Source organism: Cupressus sempervirens, chromosome 6, assembly GCF_028749045.1.
Source record: "Cupressus sempervirens isolate cs-2001-9-10 chromosome 6, ASM2874904v1, whole genome shotgun sequence".
Lineage (NCBI taxonomy): Eukaryota > Viridiplantae > Streptophyta > Pinopsida > Cupressales > Cupressaceae > Cupressus > Cupressus sempervirens.
Genome location: NC_143123.1, coordinates 668,084,512 through 668,099,200, shown reverse-complemented (window position 1 = coordinate 668,099,200; position 14,689 = coordinate 668,084,512). Strand labels below are relative to the sequence as shown.

Here is a 14,689-nt window from a genome sequence, read left to right as displayed (position 1 = left end):
GGGCTCTCACTATGAATAGAAATGCCAGAGGGTCTATGACGCTGAATCTACCTAGACTCGTGCCTAGTAGCCACGCCCTATACAATAAAGAATGCAATTAAATTTCATTACCACAAAAATTTTACAAGAATGCATCAATATTTAATCACTTTAAAAGCACCTAATTACATTTCCTTTGTCAATGGACTATGCCTCAACCCCTGCACTCTACCCCCCACTAACAAGGGATACTTGCAAGAGAAAAGAAAGATTAGAAACCATAAATGCTTCAATATCAAATAGAAAAACAATGAGAACACAACATAATGTACCATAGATGTCTCAAGGCCAAATGGAATAGCCAAGATCATAACATTATCAACTTGTCTAAGCTCCTCCTTAGTCATCAACTAAACATGAATGAAGATCACATTCATGTATAAGTCAGTATGGGTTAAAATTACTCTATTATAAAGATTAATTTTAAATTGCATATGTCATTAAAAAAAATATATATACATGTACCAACATAGAAGGATTCCATGCCTCTACATGCCCCTCCTCTCTCATGTCAAGGTATGTAGCCTCTGTACGTGCATCTAGTGTATCCTCCTCAAATATAAATTTAATACTCATAAAGATCATCTATGGGACCTAGAAAAATATTCTTGCATGTTATACAAGTATAGGGTACACAAACATGTGATGAGCTTGCTAACGATGAATTCATGCCAGAATCATCAATATGGGGAGGCAACACTGACCTAGCCTAGGATATCAATAGGCTACTCAATCTATGGATGGCTCTAATAGTCTTAGAGCTAGCCTATGCAATGATATTAGGATACTGCATTGGAGGAGGGGGGAAGGCATCAGTAGGGGGGACAAAAGTGCCAGCTTTCTTGTACTAGGAAAAGGGTCTATTCTGAGGAGCTCCTCCTCCTACACCCATGTTGGGCCTCATGCTCCAATAGTTCACCTTGAGGTGCAACACAAATTTGGCATACAATTTTTTAATGAAATAGAATGGCACCTCTAAATTACTATGTGGAGGGATGTTAAAAACCATCCACCAGTGATCCCAAAAGTTCACAAACATAGCCTCAGTTGTGCACCATTTAATTGATGATTTGGGCTTTGTGCATTCTACTTGTTTACCAATTTTTGGGTTCACAAAAAGGCTAACTATATCATCTTTAGTTATATTTAGGGTTGCAACCTCATCATAGTCCAAACCATCATAAAAAATGGCATGCATTTTCTCACACCAATGAAGAGCATCATTTTGTTCATTGGTAAGTGTTTCAATATTATCAACTATGGTGTTTAATATGGATAACATGGGAGGCAATGCAAGTATATTGTTATATGTGGTTCACAAAACCCTCAATTTGGTAAGATTTTTAAATATCAAATCTTCAATTTGAGGACGGTTTTGAGGGGGTAGGGGATCATTTGGTGGACAATTTTGAGGGGGTATTGGATCATTTGGTGGAGGGTCACAAGGAACATTGTTTCCTAGCCTAGTATCATCATTTGGGTCATCCATACCTATTAATTTGCAAACCATATTTTCTATTAAAAATAACCTAAATTTCAACAATTTCTTTAAAAAAAACCTAATTCTTAATAAATTGTATTTAAAATACCTAATTTTTAATAATATTTATTCAAATCATAAAAAATACAAAAAAATCCTACCTTTATCTGATACTCAAAATTGAGCACAACAATAAAACCCAAAAAAATGCAATGCAAAATAACTCTTAGGTTTTTTTTCTTTTAAATCTATGTCGCAGGTTTCAGGTATCGAATTTCATATTGAATACCTGATATGATATCAGGTACCTGATAATAGATCGAGTACTTGATATGAAATCAGATACCTGATGTTAGTAAACAATTTTTCTCAAATGATTTTCTATTCAATACAGAGAAAAATGCATACCAAAAAATTGAATTCCTACAATATGTAAAGGAATTCTTTGCTTAAAATTTTTCTTTAGTAAAATAGGTGCAACTACCTTTATTGAAAAGAATGATTATTCAATCTTTTATCCCAAAGAAAAAAGGGTCTTTTGAAAACACAATTTGTTGAAAATACTCAATCAACTTATTCTATTTCATCAATATAAAGTAAATTTTAATGTTAAAGAACCACTTGATCTTAACTATCAATATTATCCACATTAATTAAAATTAAGCAAACAAGCAGGCAGATCGAATGAAATTCACTTCTCATAGCTCCTCAAATTTTTGAATAGGCAATCTTAGCATGAATGACAAACACAACAAAAAGGTTTTTATATAAATAGTATTTTTAGAAATACAGATTCGAAGAAGCAGACAATAATATCTACCTCCAAAAAGACTTTAGTAAAATCAAATTGTAGAGTTCTATTTATGTTTGCTAATAATATGAAATGCTATCTTCGAAAAACTTAAGATTAAACCTAAAACAAAAATAGTTTTGCTTATCAGTCTGCTAGAGATTAACCCTATGTCATACTAATTATTACATTTATATAAGGCATGGGGTTGGACAGTTGTCAAAATTACTCTGCCAAGAGTAAAATAGTCTTTTAGTTAACACAACTGTGTTAACCAAAATGCAACAAAGTAAAAACTAGAAAGAACAACTAAGCAACTATCTATAACTATGCATTCTGATCAAGTAGCACCATCCACACTAGCAACATTCCTCACCACTTTCCATGCTTCATAGGCAGTTGAAAATGCAGAGATAATGAATTGATGAGGTAGGTCAATGTAAGCAAGTTGTTGTTTCTAGATTTCTTTCTCCTTTTTCAATTCTTCTATGTTTTCAAGTTGATTATCAGCATGGCTTTAGTGTGGGCTACATTCAAAAAGTCCTTCTTAGTTGGTATCTTCTTATCTTGGAGCTCCTGGAATTTCTTTTGAACTTCTTTAAGCACTTCCTTTGCTTGGGCAACAGAGTCATCCTCTTTACTTGTGAAGTGTTTGCCAAACCATTTGAGGTCTCCCTGAATTATTTCATGAATAACTTTGAGTTCTTGCAGTGTTTCTTTGATTTTGGTCACACCTTGCACCAAAGCTTCATTCCTCCATTCAATACAATCCTTGATTACATACAAGGTTTTCTCATCCAAACTAGCTACAAGACACTTGGCTTGAAATTTTTGATGTCCAAATTCTTGGATATCTTCCAACCATATTACCACATTTTCCCAATTGTTTCTTTCTTTCTCATACCCTTCATTGCTTAGCTCTACCTTTTTGATGATGGCAGAGATTTCTTTCAAAGCCTTACCCAAGAGATTTATGTGTTTCACAGTGTCATCTAGGACAACTTGCACCCACTCCCCTGTTATCTTTGCAACTGCTTTGCACTTCTGTAGATTATCAAGGGATTGTTGGTTGGTTGCAGAGGTCACATCTATAGTTGCTGACATTTCATTGATGGGTTTCACTTTTGGGTGTAGGATGGAATTGATATACTGTGCCATGTTCTTTATTGTCTCCTTCATCTCTTGTTTATCCTATCCATCCTTTCACACCTTGTGTGCAATTTTCTTATTACAATCTTTGAAAAACTCCATATCCACTGTGCAGTTTCCTTTTTCCAAATCAAATTTTGTTATTTGATAATCCAGAGGGGTTAGAGATTCTTACGAGCTTCCATCTGGTGGCATGGCCATCTCAGCTGACTAGTTACTTGAGTTTTTATCAAACTTGATTCTTGATTCTGTCCTGGCTTTCTTTACCTTAGATGTTTCTCCTAGACATTTGCTAACAAAATCATTATTTGGCATTGAAAGAGGCACCATACTCCACTTACTTTCAACAAAAGTCTCCAACCACTTGGGTGCAACTAGTTCCTTATAAGTTGCAGGGGAAAATCTGGCCAAGGCGAGGTTACCCTCTTGACTATCAATGTTTATTGGTGACTTCTAAAGTTTTGGTACATTGTCTGCCATAGGTGATTCTTCTGTAGCCTCAAGATCAACCGTCACTATATCCTTGCCTTTGTTTGATGATGTTTTCTTTATACTTGAATGAGTCACCCTTTTAGCCTTAGGAGTTCCTGCTTGAACTTGAAGTTGAAGTGATTGTGGGATTGCTTTAGCTTCAACTTCAACTAAACCTGCAATGGGACCATGAACGCCTTGGTTAGTGATAGCTTTTTTCTTTTGGGAGGTCTTTTTACTTTTGGCTTTTGAAGATTTTCCTAATGGATCAGGAGTAACAACATTTTTTGATTTTATCCAATTTTCAGTCCTAGTCAGCACATCTTTAGTGCAAGAAAACAAATCATCTTCCTCTCTTCTTCCCCAATCGATCTCTAGATTAGGCATGCATTCAATTTGGTCAATATAAAATGGATCAATTACTTCTTCTGAATCTTCCTCTTTTAATCTGCATGTGTCAAGATCAACATTAAACATATTAATTTGATTAATTGTCAACCTCAACCATAACCTTTTTCTTACTTCAAACTCATCAGGACAATTTTCCCAGTAGTCCTCTAAATGTGGAACGTGAACAAAAGAAACTACATTTTTAAAATTGTTCTTGACAAATCCTATGTAATCAAAAATTTCTCGAGGGGAAAAATACTTGAAACATAGACGAGTCAATGCTTCTCTTGTCAACATGGCTTGCTTTAGATTAGGACATTTTGTAGTGGCTGATTTCAATTGGAAATAAAATAGAAGACCTCTTAGTAATCTCAAAAGACTCCACCATAGAGACAAATTGTCTAAACATTTTAGATAAAACAATAGGGTCTAGGCAATAACAAGGCAATTTTAATGGTTCACATGAATAACCACCCATTCTAAGGTACATGAACTTAGGGAATTAAATATAGAAACAACCATAGAATTGTATAGCCTGCATTGCTTCCTTAGATAATCTATTATTTTCATGACCTTGAAGTTCAAAAACTAGCTTTCCCAGGAAGACATCGTTTACCCTTTTGAACTCTTTACACGGAGCAACTTCTTGGAGATCACTATAGTATTGGTAAATAGGCATTTCATCTACCCATGGTGAATTTGGAAGGCCTTCCCATTCTTTGGATGCTACCAAGACATAAACTAAAAAGGAGGATACAAAAAATGGACCAAATTTGTTGACAGTCACTAAACCCTTGTGTAAATTCTCAGCAATTAGGTCAGCCCAATCAATGAACTTATCCCCCTCAACAATCTTTTGGATGAAGAAATACATTCATGTTTCCCAATGAAATGCATGCTTATTTTCTTTGACTTTGTTCAACAAAAGCGCAATGTCTACAATTTCTTTCATGAAATGTTCAATGGTTAATGGTTTGGGCAACCTTGAACCACCTTTTGCTAGTTTTAGGAGCCAAGACTGGGCTACTTTATTTTCATAACTATTTTTCCTTTCAACATACAGGCGTTCTGTCTCCTCAAATGTCCATGGTTCATAGGGTTCCTTATAAGGGATCCTAAGGGCTGAGCAAACATTGGTCCTATTGATTCTGACTATCACTTCCCCAGAAATTTTCTTGACACATCTCTTGCTAGGATCATAGTGGTTTGCACATTCAATGATTAGCTTTGGACATGTAATAGCTGTAGGAAATGTGGCAGCTTCAAGCAAACCACTATTAACCAGTTTATGTTATATAGGACCTGACTGGGCATTTCTAGCTCTTTGAATTACATCAGTCAAGCTTTTGTTAATGTGTCATGAATCTTAGGTAAAGAGCTAAGGAGACATGGTTTTTCCAATTTGGGCATTTTGGGGCAACACAATCTCATGGCTTGCTATGGGGTAACAGGGTCTAAAAGATGCAAACAAAAACCTTTCAAAACAAAAGCAAGCACAAGAAAAATTATAGAGGGTAATGGCGATGCACTTACAGTTTGACAAAGCTTATCTTATGACATGTTCTCCCTACTAGACGACGCCAAGATATTCTTTTTGCAAATGGTAGAATGAGCAGTGAAATGGCTAATCAATGCATTTAAGGGATAACTTATGAAGAAAATCTGAGTACAGATATGGCAAGTAAATATAATAATTACTATTCATGTGTTGCACATTGGAAAAGACCCTCTAAGTGATTTTTTATTAATGCCCATCAAATTTGCATGCCTATTAACACTCCATGTCATCATGAAATGACAAATTTACCTTTTCTCCAAATCTTGCCATATCAAGACACGTGCCTCCTTAACATCTTTATTTATTATTTTGCATGCCTCAGAAAATGTCATTATTGGGGTCCATTTTTGCCTTTTTTATTTCAAAGATTGAATGCCTACATGAAAACATAACGTTAGTACACAAAAATGATATCGAAGTTGAAGTTGAAGTTTGAGTTGTTTGGATTTCAACTTCAACTTTGACTTCATCAGAATTGACTCCGAGTAGTGAATGTGGACTTTGATACACAAAAGACAATGGGAGGATGCAAACTTGAACTTGAAGTTAATTGAAGCTTCAAGTTCAACTTCACAATCAAGAAATAACTCATGCATGAGACACCTTATGACACAAGGAAAATATGAGTGTGGTAATAATTGGTTCCAACTGGAGAATGAGACTGGATGGATCATAGATGAACTCAGGATCTTTTGCTTTACAAACCAACTCGAACATGACAAAAGCAAAAAAAATAAAACAAAGGAAAGAACAAAAACCCAAAAAGGATGGTATTTACAATGAGACAAAGACCAAACTTAGAATTGGTAGAGTTTGATATCCTATCCATTATAAGACAGGGGAAGATCATCTCCATGAAGATACTACAATTTGAATGCATTAGAGCCTAATTCTTTAGATATTACAAATGGGCCTTCCATAAGCTCTCGAATTTGGTGTGAGCTCCTTTAGGTTCCTTTCTCTTGTCCCACAACAATACTTGATCCTCTTTCATGAATTTTTATGGCCTTTCTTTTCAATAAAAAATTCTTTTGACCCTTGCTTGATGGTTGGTGATGTGATCTACCACCTCCCTTCTTTCTTGTTCTATTTTTTGAAGGTACAATATTCTTTTTTTTAATGGGAGAATGAAACATTCCATCTTCAATTTCTTTTTGTAAATTTAAAGTAGCCAGTTCCAAAGGCAAGGACAACTATGCTTCAACTCCATACACCAGCTCAAAAGGGGTCATTCCAATGGCTATTTTTTGAGAATTTCTATTAGCCCAGACTACTTCATATAACTTCTTATGCCAATCCTTTCCCTTTTCATCTACTAACTTTTTCATGATATCGATCAAATTTTTATTCGTGGACTCTACCTGTCCATTTCCTTGAAGAAAATAATTTGAGGCATGAGATAGTTGGATACCGTGATTATAGCAATATAATTGAATTTCTTGAGAAGAAAATTCTTGTGCATTGTTAGTCACTATTTTGTTTGGTGTACCAAAATGGGTCAAAATGTTTTCCATCAAGAATTTACACCCTACTTGCGATGTCGTAGCTTTAACAGGAACAACTTCAACCCATTTAGTAAAGTAATCTATAGCAGCGAGGATATGTGTGTGACTTGCACTTGAGTTTGGATTGATAGGCTCTATAAAATCCAATCCCCACTGTTGAAAAGGTTCTTCCATAATCACAGGTTTTAAAGGAAGAGTAGCTAATTGTGGTTTTCCAATAAACAATTTACACTTCTCATAATTTCTCACCCAATTGTAGGCAACTTTGAACATACTTGGTCAATAGTATCCACTTCTTAGAATTTTGAAGGCTGTCACAGTTGATGAAAAATGTCCTTCGTAGGCTCCATCGTGGAAGGTTTTCAGTAGTTTTTCCTGCTAATCAGCATCAACACACCTTAAAAACATGCCATCTAAGCCTTTCTTGTATAAGATATCATCAATAATTACAAGTTTGGCAGCTCTAAGTTGAAGATTGCTTCAAAATTTTCCCTTTAAATGGTTTGGGCATCTCCCATATGTCAAGAAATAAGCTATGTCAAAAAACCACTCATCCTTCAAGCCAACAAACAAACAATTGGGATATGTTTCTTCTTTTTCTCTTTCTGCCATAAGTTTACACAGACCTTGCCCTCAAACCAACTTGGTTGGTCAAATATCCAAGTCAAACTCTTATACTTTTTCTATCCAAGTTGCTCGATTATTCACTGTTATGTCGTGCTGTGTGAGGATACTCTTGACTGTAGTGGATGGTACATAAACTAAAGAATGTGAATGTAAAATATAGTACCAAAAATATTTCATTGCTTTCACAACAATAAAGGCTTGTTTTTTAGCTAGGGAGTAATTCAGCTTATGTTTCTTCAATGGAACACACATGAAGGAGATAGGCATCTCTTCTCCTTTTTCGTTCTTTTGAAGTAATATTCTTGACATGGTATGATCTAATGCATAGCGGTACATTATAAAATCCTTTTTGAAATCAGGATGAAAAAGTATTGGAGCTTTAGCAATAGCCTCTTTCACCTCTTTGAATTCCTTAGATGTTAGTTCATCCCATTTGAAATTTTGTTTCTCACTTAGCAACTTGCCCTTTGGTTTGATAGTATCCACAAAATCAAGTACAAATTTCCTAAGGAAATTGATTTGTTCGAAGAAGGATTTAACACCATTACGATTGATAGGAAGGCATAGTTGCTAAATAGATTTTACTCTCTTTGGATCAATTTTGATTCCCTCTTTTGAAACAATATGCTCGAGCAACTTTCCCTCAGTTACAACAAAAATTGATTTCTTAAGATTCAAAGAAATTTCGTGTTCCCTATATTTTTCAAGGACTTTCCTCATATCTTTTAGGTGCCTTTTTTGCCTTCTAGAAAATACTATCATGTCATCAAGATACACAGTAATACATTTATTTAGCAAATGACCAAAGGTTGAATTCATGGCTCGTTGAAAGGTGGCACCCACATTTATTAAGCCGAAAGGCATTCTTTTATAGGTGAAAGTGCCCCAAGGTGTTGTGAATATTATTTTGTATTGATCTTCTTCAACAACTTCTATCTGATTATAACTTGAGAAACCATCTAAGAAGGACATCATCTCCAAGCTAGCAACTGTCTAAAGAATTTGAGCCATTATAGGTAAGGAAAAATTATCTTTCAAGCTTGCTTGATCAAGGTTTCTAAAGTCAACACAAATCCTTATCTCTCCATTCTTCTTTCTGACTGACACTACATTTTCCACCTAGGTAGAATGATGAATTGGAAAGATGATGAAAGATTTAAGTGTCTTATCTATTTCTTTGAATATTGCATCAGAAACCTTTGGATTATATGTTCTCAACTTTTGCCTAAAAGGAGAAGTACTTGGTTTAAAAGTGATATGGTGTTTGAATTGTCCACTGCAAAAACTTTCTAAATCTTCATAAGACCAAGTGAAGACATCCATGTACTTTGTAAGTAGTTTAATGAATTTTTATTTCTCATCCTCTCTGCAACAGGTTCCCAAGTTGATAATTTTGGGATCGTGTTTATCTCCCAAATTGACCTTTTCATAATCACCATTTGTATCATCTTTGGCTGATAAATTCTAGGCCAGGAAAGCATCTTGCCTGTCAAAAAGTCTTTCAAGCTCAACCAGGCCTTTAGGTATCACATTTCCTTTCAACTATAATACATCACTAGATTTTTCATCAATGAGATAAGGGAAAAACTCCCTACATTCAGAATCTAAACCTTCAAAATAATTGGTAGAAAATTTTTCAATACTTTGTAAAAAAGCATTAATGTGAGCATCATCCTAAAATACTTGCCATGAATTTTTATTATTTGGGATGCTTAGATTATGAATGATCTTGACTAAATATTTGTTATTTATGAAGTTAGGATGAGGAATCAACAAAGAGGCTGATACTGCTAGAGAATTTGCTTTGTAGTTTAGTTCTCTAGGGATTGTTTCAATTGAAAAGGCTTCAAAATCTTTGATCTCATCCCATACATGATTCCTATAGTGTTTTAGTCTTTGATTCTTTATTGAGAACCTATCTTTAACTTGCTTTACTATTAATTTAGCATCTCCCCTTGCCTTTAGTAGTTTAATGTCTCTTTTCCTGGCCTCTTCTATATGTAGGATTAAAGCTTCGTATTTTGCTATGTTATTGGTATTTTCAAAAGCAAGCTTGTAAGAAGAAGGAAAGTTCTGACCATCAGGGGATATCAACACAACACCAACTCTAGACCTATTTGAGCAACAACTTCCATTGAATTCTAAAGTCCATAGTGAGTCTTCAGCTTCTAATTTTTCACCTATTTTTCACTTTCAGATCAAATCAACTAGTTAGTCTCTTGATAAAGGATCTGAGATTTGGGATCATCAGATGGAAAGACAATGTATTTAGATTTGGTTTTAGGTAACAAAGTTAATTTTTCTTTCCCCATAGGTATAACAGCTCGGGACCAATCCATTTTAACTTCCCCTCCCAGGTCTCGGCAGAAAGTTCGACTAAGAAGCATGCTATAACTAGTAGCAATGTCTGCCACTAGGATAGTAAGCTTAATTCTTTTCTGAGGATAAGCTGCTAAAGAAACTTGGGCATCTTTAATCTGACCTATTAAAGGGACTTTCTTGGAATCCATGGAATAACACTTACCAAAAGTTTTGGTGAAAGGAAGATCAAGAGCCTTTGCTATTGCAGCTGGCATTATGTTGTCAGAAGCACCTGAATCTATGATGCAATTAATTAGCTTAAATTGGTGACTTTTGAGGTTTTGGTACATTTTCCACCATAGGAGATTCTTTTTTAGCCTCATGATCAACCATCATCGTACCCTTGCCTTTGTTTGATGATGTTTTCTTTGTAGTTGAACGAGTCACCCTTTTAGCCTTAGGAGTTCCTACTTGAACTTGAAGTTGAAGTGATTGTGGGATTGCTTCAGCTTCAACTTCAACTAAACCTACAATGGGACCATGAACACCTTGGTTAGTGATAGCTTTTTTCTTTTGGGAGGTCTTTTTACTTTTAGCTTTTGAGGATTTTCCTAATGGATTAGGGATAACAACATTTTTTGATTTTATCCAATTTTCAATCCTAGTCAACACATCTTTAGTGCAAGAAAACAAATCATCTTCCTCTCTTCTTCCTCTATCAATCTTAGGAATAGGCATGCATTCAATTTGGTCAATATAAAAAGGATCAATTACTTCTTTTGAATCTTCCTCTTTTAACCCGTACGTGTCAAGATCAACATTAAACATATTAATTTGCTTAACTATTAACCTCAACCATAACCTTTTTCTTACTTCAAACTCATAAGGACAATTTGCCTAGTAGTCCTCTAAATGTGGAATGTGAACATAAGAAACTGCATTTTAAAAATTGTTCCTAACAAATCCTATGTAATCAAAATTTTCTCATGGGGAAAAAGACTTGAAACATAGACGGGTCAATGCTTCTCTTGTCAGCATGGCTTGCTTTAGATTAGGATATCTATAGTGGCCAATTTCAATGGGAAAGAAAATAGAAGAAGATCTCTTAGTAATCTCAAAAGAATCCACCACAGAGACAAATTGTCTACACATTTCAGATAAAACAACAGGGTCTAGGCAATAACGAGGTAATCTGAGGTACATGAACTTAGGGAATTGAATATAGAAATAGCCATAGAATTGTATAGCTTTGATTGCTTCCTTAGATAATCTATTATTTTCATGACCTTGAAGTTCAAAAACTAGCTTTCCTAGGAAGACATTTTTTACCCTTCTAAACTCTTTACATAGAGCAACCTCTTGGAGATCACTATAGTATTGGTAAATAGGCATTTCATCTATCCATGGTGAATGTGGAAGGCCTTCCCATTCTTTGGATGCTGCCAAGACATAGACTAAAAAGGAGGATAGGAAAAATGGACCAAAATTGTTGACAGTCACTAAACCCTTGTGTAAATTCTCAGCAATTAGGTTAGCCCAATCAATGAACTTATTCCCCTCAACAATCTTTTGGATGAAGAAATACATCCATGTTTCCCAATGAAATGCATGCTCATTTTCTTTGACTTTGTTCAACAAAAGCACAATGTCTACAATTTCTTTCATGAAATGTTCAATGGTTAATGGTTTGGGTAACCTTGAACCACCTTCTGCTAGTTTTAGGAGGCAAGACTGGGCTACTTTATTGTCATAACTATTTTTCCTTTTAGCATACATGCATTTTTCCTCCTCAAATTTCCATGGTTCATAGGGTTCCTTATGAGGGATCCTAAGGGTTGGGCAAACACAGGTCCTATTGATTTTGACTACCACTTCCCCTAAAATTTTCTTATCACATCTCGTACTAGAATCATAGTGGTTCATGCACTTAGTGATTAACTCTAGGCATGTAATAGTTGCAGGAAATGTGGTAGCTTCAAGCAACCCACTATTAACCAATTTCTAATATATAGGACCTAACTAGGCATTTCTAGCTCTTTCAATTACATCGGTCAAGCTTTTGTTAACCAGGAATGTGTCACGAATCTCAGATAAAGAGCTAAGGAGACATGGTTTTTCCAATTTGGGCATTTTGGAGTAAAAAAATTTCATGGCTTGCTATGAGGTATTAGGGTCTAAAAGATGCTAATGAAAACCTTTCAAAACAAAAGCAAGCACAAGAAAAATTATAGAGGGTATGTCGATGCACTTACAGTTTGACAAAGGTTATCTGCAACACGTTCTCCTTACCAGATGATGCCAAGATTTTCTTTTTGCAAATGACAGAATGAGCAGTGAAATGGCTAATCAATCCATTTAAGGGATAACTTATGAAGAAAATCTTAGTATAGATATGACAAGTAAATATAATAATCACTATTCATGTGCTGTGCATCGAAAAAGACCCTTTGAGTGATTTGTTATTAATGCCCATCAAATCTGCACACCTATTAATGCTCCATGTCATCATGAAATGACAAATTTACCCTTTTTCCAAATCTTTCCATATCAAGACACGTGCCTCCTTAACATATTCATTTATTATTTTGCATGCCTCAGAAAATGTCATCATTGGGGCCCATTTTCAACTTTTTTATCTCAAAGATTGAATGCCTGCATGAAAACATAATGTTAGTACAAAAAAATGATATCAAAGTTGAAGTTGAAGTTTGAGTTGTTCGAACTTCAAATTTGACTTTGACTTCATTAGGGTTGACTTTGGGTGGTGAATGTGGACTTTGATACACAAAAGACAATGGGAGGATGCAAACTTGAACTTGAAGTTAATTGAAGCTTCAAGTTCAACTTCACGATCAAGAAATGACTCATGCATGAGATGCCTTATGAAACAAGAAAAATATGAGTGTGGTAACAACTGATTACTGATTGGATACCCAAAAAGGCTTGGCCCAAAATTTTTAGCCTTGGTGTCAAGATGGGTGGAAAAAAGTCAGAGCAAATTTTGAAATGCTTTTAGATGTTTTCAAACTCCACTTTTTTCACATCGCCACTTTTTGGCATACCATGATCCTACACATACCCATACATACACACACACACATATATATATACATATACATATATGAATATGTATATATACGTATACATATACATATACATATACATATACATATACATATACATATACATATACATATAAATATATATATATATATATATATATGTATATATATATATATATGTATATATATGTATATATATACATATACATATATGTATATATAAGACATACATACATACATAAATATATACATACATACATACATATACACATACATATACACATACATACATACATACATACATACATACATACATACGTATATACATTTATATCTCCATCTACTACATCAACACAACTCCCATTTCATATTGATTAGTTATTTGGACTATCTTTCTTCCATTGATAAGTTTTGTAAGTGGAAGAGAACTAATTATCTTAGTTGTTGATGAGAACTAATAGAAATTATTGTCTATCTTAGGGACATATAGAGAAGATATGTGTGTAATGAAGGAAATGCCATAATTTGTATTTCATTTTGATTTTGTTGAAGGGATGCCCATCAATGCTAATAGAAAACAACAATGCACTTTCTAAGAGTTTAAAATTGTTCAACAAAATTAATGTTTTACAATAAAACACACCTAAAGAACTATTAGCTCAGAAGCAAGGACATGGTGTGGAAATAGTACAAAAAGTGCTTGACATGAGAGGTCTACAAGTGAGGGTGTTGAACAATCTTGAAAACTTGAATGCTGAAATGAAACCTATCGAGGATCAAACACCTATGCCAAAGTTACAACATAATATGAAGTTGATTTTAGATATGGTAGAGGTAGATATTTGGAAGTTTGATCAAAATTTAAGGTAGGAGAGAAAGTCTGCAACAATATACCAAAAGGAGAATGAGTGGCTTTAGATAGAGACTGCAAGACAAAAATAATAGCTAGAAAACATAGAGGATATTATGGGAGCACTGGATAGAATCTAGAAAAGTGTTTTAGTAGGTACTATGAAATTGAAATTACTTTCAAGTGTCTTTGAGATTTTATAGTCCAAATATTGGGAGGACTACAAGTTGTGAAATTTTTCATTTATTGCATCTATATTTGTTTTGCCATTTCCTATAAGAGTGTTTCAAATTTGGGAACCACTTCAACATCCTTTTCATGGTTTAGAGGTAATGTCATTGTGCCAGAGGCTTCTGCGAGGGAATAAGCCTCATGATTAAGGCATTTACATAGAAGAAAATCTTGCTTATTCAACTCCTTACACTCAAATCTTCATTGAAGTTATTCTTCTAGCAGTGAGAATAGAT

At 34.5% G+C, this 14,689-nt stretch overlaps 1 pseudogene; it reads left to right on the top strand.

Moving 5' to 3' along the window:
- The first annotated feature begins 5,993 nt into the window (after positions 1–5,993).
- Positions 5,994–14,689, top strand: part of LOC149553957 (receptor-like protein 4) — a 39,006-nt pseudogene continuing 30,310 nt past the window's right edge.